Genomic DNA, 6,617 nt, shown 5'->3' on the forward strand with positions numbered 1-6,617 from the left:
GGCTATTCTCTGGACTCTCTCAAGCTACTCCACATTCTTTTTGAATTCTGGTGCCCAAAACTGGACGCAGTACTCCAGCTGCAGCCGCACCAAGGCCGAGTACAAGGGGAGAATGATGTCCCGGGATTTGCTCGAGAAGCAAGCCAGCGTTTTGGTCACTTTACTAGCCGCAGCATCGCATTGGAGGCTCATGTTCATCTTGTGGTCAAGACTCTCAGCATTTGTGAAAATCAGGCCCAAGGCATCTGCTGTTGAGCAGCAAGCCCCCATCTCCTCTCCCCCGCCACCCCCAAAAAAACAAAGGAAACTTTTCCAGATCTAGCTGGGTAGATCTAATTTTGCTCCAATTGAAAGAAATGGGGGTTTTGCCACTGACTACAGTGGGAGTTATATCTTGCACTCATTCTACTTGTCTTTTCAGGCCAGTTTGTGATATACTGGAGCAGGGGAGGATATGGGCAAATGAGATCACCCTTGTTTTTCTGCCTGTTTGTGATGAGCAGGTCTGTAGCATTAAAAAAAGTCTCACAACTTACATTGATTTCACACCCTCTCCTTGGCTACCACTTTGTTCAAGGGCCATTCTAAAACACCAACAAAACTGTGCAAATAGGACCTTTACAAAAAAACTAGCATTTACACAAAACAAGAAAAAGAAATCCTGTCTGTCTTTCCTATGTGGAAGAATAAGTTTAATAATGCATGATTTTCTAAACAACTACTATTGGAGCAAACATCATTCATCAAGGTTATGGTACAATCCATACTCAGGTGTAATGTGAAATCTTGAAGACAAAGCTATTGGTTATTATTTATTTACAAATCTAAAATGTTACCAGGATACTAGGGTTAAGGATAGACATTTAAAAAGCCCGAGGTAGAATCGATCTAAGTTACATTGTTTTCTGTAAGCAGCGTAACTTAGATTAGCAGCAAACGGACAACATGTTCAACTTTTGGTGGAGGGGAGGGGTTCAAATCTTAAACTGGATTCTGCCATTTTTAAACCAGTCTACATGTACCGAACTTCTGTTCTGTAACAGGTATAGCCTGGTTTCTGATCACTTACACTGGTAAAAGTGTAATATCTGTATCTGGCCTAGAGGCAGGGTAGAAAAAAAAAATCAAGCCATGAAAGAAAAAGTACATCCTTATATGTTAACCTTGAATAGGAAAACTGCCCAAATATCTTTATGTAACATTCAAAAATATCCATTAGCAACTGATCAGGTCATTTGGTATACTAAAATGTGGATTTACAATTGTAATTAACATGAAAGAGAGGGCCCTGAATTTCTCCATGGTTATGTGTCCATACCACTATGCAAAGACTGAAGACATCAGTCTGACTGACTTCAGTACCCCTTCCAGCTTGGAGATGTATTGACAGAGCAATATCAGAAAGCTTGCAAATTGTATGTGTATAATATACCTAGCTTTAGTCAGCATTATCAATCTCTAACTTTAAAAAGCATTAAAAGGCACCAGATTTAGGCAAAATATTTTTAAACAAGCAACATCCATAGTCTTCATTTCTAAAGTTTAAAATATAATTTTATAAATTTCCATAAATGAATAAAAACACCATGAAGTCTCATCAACATGCACAGAGCGAAAAATCGGTTTTGGTTCCAAGTAAGGAAATGTGTAATTCACCTGCATTTGGGGGTCTGCTTTTAAAGCACGATTCAAACTTATTCTACACTGATTGCTATTATAACCATTTTAAATATTTTAAAAGAACATTTCCATTTTTCTTTCTACATTAAAGATTCAAGGCACTCTGCATTTTAATTCTCAAATGGAAAAAGAACTAAAATAATATCTGAAGATTCAGTTTCACGAACATGGACCTTACCACTGCTACCACGGCTCTCCACCCACACCCACACACACCCACACACACACATACAGACGCATATATGGGGGGAGTCAGGCCATCAATCATTGTAACCTAACATAGCTCCATTGATATAAATCTCCAGCTGAGGATACACCTCACTGATGATTCTGTATGAAAGGTTACCACCAGATTTTAATGTCAAGTCTTAATATTGCCCCTTCCTATACCTTTAGGTCAGGACTGCCAATTGTCCCATGTACTTGGCAAACAAAGGGAATGTTTCTACAAAGTTCAAAAAATAGTGTCCAACAGTTTTGGAGTTACAAGTGATATAAGAATTATCTTGATTTTCAATGTTGATTTGGGGGGGCGGGGGGAAGGCTGTTTTGCAGATTTGGTTTTGGGTTGATTTTTCTTGCTTTGTACTAGCTCAAAATGGTGGTTATCTTTACCAAGTTTGTTCCAGATATCATTTCTTTGAAACTCAAGCACTAGCTGTATTTGAATAAGATTCATGCCAGAGACCCTGAGTTCCACATTGGTTTAAGACAACTGCTCGATTCTGTGAGGTCCGAGCCCGCTCTCCCTGATATCAATGTTTGTCTTCTGCCTTTGAGTTCAGTGGGAACAGCAGAACTGAAATGCAGCCAAGAATACCTAGCCTGTGAGAAGTAGGTGCAGGAGGGGCTTTAAATTAGTCTCACTGGGTGCATCGACAGGTGTGCTTTAATGAGCAGTAGCCTATTTTACTGAGCAGTAAAGCATCATGTAAAAAACTGTGCTATTATGCTAATGCTAAAATAGCCTATTACGCATTAAGCATCACTTAAAAACCATGTGCATTCATTACTGCGCATTAAGGCAACCTAACATGCGTTTGTTTAGTACCTCAGGGTACCTATACGTGAGCAAGGAAGCTGCTCCAATGTGCTGTAATTCCAGGACATCAGAGCAGGCTCGACTAATTGAGTCTGCTGGAGTGTGGTAATTACCATGCTCCAACAGCTTCCCACATCTCATGTATCAGTGTCCCTGTACTTCAAAATGATGGCAGGGGCACTTTATCTAAACCTTGTTCGTCAACCTTTTGACCACCACCATTTTGAAGCACGGGGACACTGTTACACGAGATGCTCTGGGCACTTTAATTACAGCAGCTCTAATTAAAGCTGGAGCACATGTATAGACACACTAAATTTAATGCACATTAGAAAAAGTGCCTTATTGCAGGTGTAGATGTGCCCACTGTGTAACTTGAGCAGCCTATGGGCAGTGATTACCCCCAACTCCCCCAGGACACACCCCAGAGGTGGGGGATTATATACATGGGATGCTCACAACAAAGACAGGAGCCTCCTTTCTACAGTGCCAAGGCTATCCTAGGCCCTCCCGCTAAAATGCCCTTTAAGGCGGCAGGAATATTTATTTCCTGTTTAACATGTTGCATCCAGAAGTGATTCATAACCAAGTGTCCAATCTAATTTTATCTTTCAGGGCTGGGACTCCAGGGGTTCTGGTATCTGTTCCAGGCTCTCTATTGCAGACATCCTGTAAGACCTTGAGCAAGACAGACCTTGCTGAAGCTTGTTTCCCCTCTCACTTACATTAGTAGAATCAGTGTAATTCTGCCAATTCCAACAGCGTGACTCCTGGTTTATGCTGTCATAAGTGAGATCAAAATCAGCATTTCTGGGTTGAAATGCTGGGTGATAGACAAAGCTTGTATTCTCAGTGGCATAACTGAGCACTCAGCCGTTGTGGTACAGACATATCTTCATGGGTTAGCCTTCCTGCAAGAAATAAATAAGCTATTGTATGGAGCCAGATATCTAAAACAAGTTGCTCCCACCCCATCTGATGCCACCTCCAAAACAGAGGCTTGTGCAAGGTAAAGATGATTCACTGGAAATAGTTTTGCAAAGGCTTGTGTGTCTGTAAAGGAGAGGAAAATGGGCAGGGAAGCAGAGAGATCAGGAGCAGCAAAACCAAGGACACAGTAAGAACAAGCTCTGGAACGTGTCAGTGAGACGAAACTCTGAGACAGAGCTTTTAGATTAAGGGCTGACTGGAAAGCAGGTTGGATCTGTGAGCAAAGACTTTCTCTTGCTGTTCGACTCCCGTTGTGTTCAGGGAGATGGGACATTGTACACTCTTTGTAAACAAACAGGATTACATCAAAGAAATACCAGCCATTTTCCTCTTATTGAGAACAACCTTCAACCACCTCAATTTTACTAGCTGGTTGGACTCAAAAAAACAAAAAAAAAAGGGGGGTAACAGAGTGCTATAAATTGTACGTACTCTGAAAAACCAGGTACTTTTCAAATTGGGAACCCAGAATTAGCTGATACTTCATTTTGACTTCATTCTCTATGCCGCAGTTTTCTGTAGGTAAAACAAGGTTAATAAGAGTACCTCAGTTCCCTGCAGTGTTGTGATGATTAGTCCATTAATGTTTGTAAATAAGTATAACACTAAAATAAAAGCACCATAGAGAAATTAATCCTTCTATCCTCAGTGCAGGACTTGCAGGGCCTGCCATTAATAAGGCACATTTTGAATGAGGAGGATGAAAAAACTCAAAATACTTACCCAGGCACTGACCAACTCTCTCTTAACTTCAGAGTTGTCAATCCTAAATATTCTTCTAATCTGTTTTTTAATGCTCTCTCTCTCTATATGTATATATTTTTTTTCCTCAAAGGATGAATGGTTCCCTGGTCAACTGCTGTGCTTTCACAATCATATTTTTCCCCATTACTCTGTTATTTTTTTCTGTTACTGTGACAGACCCATATAAACCAAACGTGATCCTTGCCTAATTGTACAGGGGAAACATCAAAACCCACTATACATAAAGTACTGTCAACTGTGCACAAAGCAACATTTTTTTTCCTTTAATCTCATTCAGTTATTGTAATTTGAAAGGTAGCTGAACATTTTGTTCAGACAGAACTGTGATTTTTAAATTAATTGTGTCTGCTTAGGCTTCACAACAGTGTCTGCAGATAGGGATTGTTGGTTACATTGAAGGAGAAATCCTGTTTTTACAAAGCATGTTACTAGTCAGGAAAGCTCTGATCCAGCAAACACTTGTTCATGTGTTTAAGTATGCAGGTAGTTTCCCTGAAATCAGTGTGTGAATACCTGGTCCCACTGAAATCAATGTGAGTTTTGCCAGTGATTTCATTAGGACCAGGATTTCACCCAAAGGACTAACTTACAAGTTCAAACTCAAGCCTGTGGTTATATATAAGCACTTCCAGGATCAAGGCCAATGGCTTTCTCTACTACTCAGAAGAGAAAAAAACTGAGCTTAAAATAAACTTATCAGATTATATATGAAAATGAGTGCATTATGACTGGCTGCAGAGGAGTAAGTGAAAAAAACCTATTATTCACCTCCTTGAAGGAAAGAATTAGTTTTAAATGGGCCTTTGATTTTATCTGCCATTGCGAACAGTAGTTAAAAAGAAAAAAAAATTAAAAATAATGTCTATAGTAGAGCGATTTCCAGGTACCTCAAGTGAGAATAATCAAAATATATGTAGACACACTTATATTGATCTTTTGTTTCAATAAATGTCAGGATCTATTGTGGTAAATATTGTCCTTCACTTTATCTCAGCCAATAGTATTCTCTCAGATCAATAAATCTATGCAAGAGTCAGTATCTACTTATTACATTCACTGCATTAACGGTAATTGTAGCAGACTAATATGTACCACTGCACTGGAATTAGACCTGCTTGCCAACGTGACGTAGGTCATATACTGCTGAAAGTCCACAGAGATTTTTCTCTTTAGCTCAGGTGGCAAAAGCCAGTGCTCCTACAATAGGCAAAGGGGGGTCCCCAGGGACCACAACACACAGCATTTCTTATACAGGGCGACTATTGTGTTGCTGAGCACCCCAAGAACAAATGCCATCTCAGGATGTCGAAGTGCTCCACACTCATTATACTATCTGTTTTATAGACACATATTCCTACTTACCATAATGTCTGAACCCCTGATAACCCCTACCGCTTTTTTCCTCAAAACACCAAAGGGCGGGGGGAGGTAGGGAAATGCTACCATTTCCATTTTAAAACAGCAGTGAAGACCCAATGAGTCTTGTGGAGGATGGGACTGACCAACCCTGTTCCCCATAGTCTACTGACATGCTCCAAGATTCATCTTGCTGAGGGGATAACCTATCCCTAGAGCTACCCTTCCACAAAGAGACCTACATTTTCACTCCGCTTAAACTTGAGCAGAATAATGAAGAACCAGGCCCTGTAAGTCATCAAAGCCCCGTACACATTTCCTTCCTTCTAGCTGCCATCAGGGAGGATGTTTCTGGTAGACACCGCCAAACCCCTTACACAGCGGCCTTTAAAAATCATTCTGGGGCTGCTCAAAGTGACAACCAGCCTTCTGGACCTTGTGCGTCTCTGGTAGCAACAGAAGGTGCTTTTGGGAAGGGATGGCAAGTAGTTCCAGGCCTGAGTGTCTCCGACCAAACCATCTGAGTGTCAGATTTAGACATGGATGTGGACAATACACTGGAGGAGAGGTTCCTCTGGTCTTCCAACCACCATGTTCCAACTTTCTCCATAAATTGGAGCCTAAGCTCTGTCACCAAGTGCCTGGTAGGGCTGTGTGAATCTTCAGGTGCTGATTGGATTCGGAGGAGATTCAGCCCAATTCGGTGCCTCACCCAGCTCCAGCTCCTGGCCCTTTAAGAAAAACCCCCACTCACTGGGTGCTGCCCACCAGGGGGGCAATCCCA

At 41.1% G+C, this 6,617-nt stretch overlaps 1 long non-coding RNA gene across 1 annotated transcript in view; it reads left to right on the plus strand.

Moving 5' to 3' along the window:
* LOC109319293 overlaps nt 1–4,435 on the plus strand; it is a 5,580-nt gene extending 1,145 nt beyond the window's left edge. Inside the window, exons 2-3 of the long non-coding RNA XR_002103466.1 lie at nt 422–503; nt 3,338–4,435. This is a non-coding gene — a long non-coding RNA (uncharacterized LOC109319293). The remainder of the gene's footprint in view (nt 1–421; nt 504–3,337) is intronic.
* The last annotated feature ends 2,182 nt before the right edge of the window (nt 4,436–6,617 follow it).

The sequence above is a fragment of the Crocodylus porosus genome, unplaced genomic scaffold (assembly GCF_001723895.1).
Source record: "Crocodylus porosus isolate Cpor-Errol unplaced genomic scaffold, CroPor_comp1, whole genome shotgun sequence".
NCBI lineage: Eukaryota > Metazoa > Chordata > Crocodylia > Crocodylidae > Crocodylus > Crocodylus porosus.